Raw genomic sequence first — 3,477 nt, 5'->3', positions numbered from 1 at the left:
CACTATAAAGCATTCTCTTATCTTCTCCCCTAACAGAATGTTCTAAGCCTAGGATATTATTTCTTGACAAGTAGAGAAGGGAAAAGTTTTAGGGATACAAAGTTCGTATAGACCCCTCCCATCTACCAACTTAATAAAATTTCCCTAATGAATAGTGATTTAGCAGTTTGACATTATATTAGCGAACTTTTAGCACTTATTTTTACTATCAACCATGGGGACCCTAATAATAATATCGATATGAAATTCTTATATAATCCCTATCTATAATAATTATGCTAATGAAGCCTGCAAGTTGTTAAGTTTTATCGTAAGAAAATAATATTCTCAACAATATATTCTATCTATCTTACACGAAACATCGATGATAATGAATGAACACTACTTATTGAATAAGTACATAATTCTAGATATTTTTACATGAAGCATTAATAATAACGAATTAACACCACTGCTAAACACTTTCATTAAGGATTCAATGAATCTGGGAGCAAATGGTGATACAGGTTGATGAGGGATGTTCCACCCATCTGTAATCGACTGATACGCCAAACATCTTTACTAAAACACCCCCAAGCTTAGGTTTTGATTTTATAGAAGCAATACTTCTTTCTTGTTTGTTATTAGTTTTGTCGATTACACCTTCAAGTAATAGATGGTAGAAATAAAAAGTACAACCTCAACCTAACACATCTACTTATGCTTTCGTAGCTTTTGAGTCCTTCCTTTTCTCAGGTATTTTTGCACTCAACCTTGACCCCTCCCAACCTCATTGCATGCAAAAAACCTCCTACTAACAATTATTTATTGCTTAGGATTTGTTCCACCAGGGGATCGTATCTCGTCTATGCCAGGCGGCCCTTAAAATATGTTGTTTGTCCCCATCCAACTTGCCTTTTAGGGAATCCAAGTTCGTGGACTTTGGTATTTGTCTTTCACATCTTGTCATCATTCAAGTGAAATCCCTTCTATAAAATCGCAATCCATAGTCATTAATGTCACTCCTCAACTTGCATTTTTTATTTAATAGTGCTGAAATTAATTTTTCTGTGCTATTTATTACAATGTCTTCCACTTGATTAGGTGCCTTAATTTAAAATCATAGTTCACAATAATTTTAAAAATAAAAATTTTAAGACATTACAATTTCTAATAATAAGTATGATAATAAGGAATCATACCTACAATGAATAAATTTTGATCCTAGTACTTATTATCATGTGTTCATAAAATGAGCTTAAAAACATGCGAATAATATTCATAGAAGAAGACAAGTTGAGTAAGTAGTAAATGCAAAGAAGTTGAGTAGGAAGTAAATACAAGCAAGTGGAGTAGCAACTAAGAAGATCTTTGGGTGAAGCCGTGGAGGATTGGTATAATAACATCTGTAATCCAAGGAGAAAGATGATTGGGCACTATTTCAAATTGGAATTGATTCCCCTCTATGAGTAGTAGTAAAATGATTTATTACAACTAAAACTTTTTATTTCAATGCCCACTACTTTTCAATAAGTAATGCAGACGTATAAACTGCATAGCAATAATATTTTATTATACAAAAATGATAGCATTTTTTTATATATAAAAAATTCCTTAATCTTTCAATTAAAAAAATAAAAAACAATTTTCATTTCAAATTTGACCCAAAAATCATTTTAATATCATTTTATATATATATATATATATATAATGACTAGTTAAAGAGTTCTTAGAGAACAATAACCACTCCAATTCAAACTCTCATAGGTGAGAGTTCAAAATTATTTTTATTAAAATTTTTAAATTGGAAAAAAAAATAATAACCACTTTTGAGATTAATATTAACTTTCCATGTACGATTAAATATCTGCCATTTACTTAATTTAATTAAATAATTAAATTAAAATCCTATAAAATCTATTGTAAAATAATCACATCTACCAATTTTAATCATAAAATTCATTTCTTAAAACATTTTTAAACACAACAAAAAAAACATTTAATCTATGAGGAACAAATCTTACCATTCGCAGCTTTAATAGGAACATGGTTAAGGTTTATCTCTTTCCAAAGAACATCAACCAAATATAACTATAAAATTTATTTTTAAAACATTTTTAAATGGGAAACATTTAATGTATGAGTAACGAATCTTAAATTTATAGCTTTAATAGGAACATGGCTAGGGTTTATGTAAGAAGGAAATATAAAAAATCTTTGCATTTATTTTCAGCATAGAAATTGAAAGCAACGAACATAAGAGCCACTAAACTCATGGATATCTATTTTTTATTATTAAAAGTCGTAAACTTAATACATAACCGACGTTCCCCGGATCGATGTTAAAGTCCAAAAGAAAAGCCATGGCGTACTGGAGACTACGCAGCAAAGATAATGAAAGACAATCTCTTGTACATTATCCAAAACACATATTGGACTGAAACCCTACAATCATATTTGAAGACTGTTGACCTATATTTCTACCGGTGGAGGCGGCGGAACTGGCCTAACGTAGGGTCTATTAGTGCCTCCCACCGGAGATCTTGGTACAATTGGTGGCCGCCGCGTGGCTGTTATGGCTCTCTTCCAACTCCCCCCTGATCCCTCTTCTGCAATTAAACAACTCATATCAAAAATCATTACGGGAGATATAGAAATGACATTATTAGAAGATGCAAGAAAAGTAATATGATTTCTCATTGGAACTGAATATCATTATCATCAAACCTCTGGATGGTGGAATATAACGATCACCACCAATAATATCCGGCGAAGAATAGAAGACCACATGCGTTCGAGCTTCTGTTGTGACGGGCAAACCTACTAATGAGAGAACAATTAAAGATAAGCAGAGAAGTAAGGCTATTACAGTACTGGACCCCACCATTATTTTCTTTGTTCTATCTGCTGCTGCTGCTCGCCTAATAATTCCAATACCTATATGTCTATATATTGGCAGAACACAAGGAGAAACGCAGTAATAGAAGGCTCCCGTTTTGTATATGAATTCAACGCGGAAGTAAAACGCGTTGCAAGTCCGGCGGCTATTGACTGGCATAGCATTATTTAGAGAAGGAACTGACGTGGAAATCACGCCTCACCAAAAAGTCAAATTCGGTGATATTATTTAAGTCGGACTACAGTTAGATTTGAAAAGAGCTATTCGCAATTGATTGCGTCACCATCGCAATACTATGGGTAATTAGCATGGTTATGGTTCTTGGTTTTTATTTTCCATGGGTAGGATTTATGTACATGAAATTTGTTCATAAAACCTACGTATGTACGTGACTCTTCTTCAGATTTATAATTTTCAAACTTCACAATTACCACTCTTTCAAGTAAAACCTATAACAAGACTGCCAACACACTTCCTCATTTCTGAAATACATATGCCAATATTCTCATTTCTGAAATACATATGCCAATATTCCTGTCATCTACATTAGTCATATTATAACCAAGTTGACATCAAGGACATATTTTTCAATAAGATTT

General features: G+C 32.3%; 1 long non-coding RNA gene across 1 annotated transcript; it reads right to left on the bottom strand.

Moving 5' to 3' along the window:
- Window positions 1-2,267: 2,267 nt before the first annotated feature.
- On the bottom strand, window positions 2,268-2,920 carry LOC149242209 (uncharacterized). The gene is made up of 2 exons (XR_016245705.1): window positions 2,707-2,920; window positions 2,268-2,588 (listed from the first exon to the last, which is right to left on the bottom strand). It is a non-coding gene; the product is annotated as an uncharacterized LOC149242209 (long non-coding RNA).
- Between the last annotated feature and the right edge of the window lie 557 nt (window positions 2,921-3,477).

This window comes from Pinus tabuliformis, chromosome 8 (assembly GCF_031772625.1).
Source record: "Pinus tabuliformis cultivar Carrire ecotype Pingquan chromosome 8, CPIR1, whole genome shotgun sequence".
NCBI lineage: Eukaryota > Viridiplantae > Streptophyta > Pinopsida > Pinales > Pinaceae > Pinus > Pinus tabuliformis.
The sequence above is the reverse complement of the archived record's forward strand: the minus strand, read 5'-3'. Positions and strand labels throughout refer to the sequence as shown.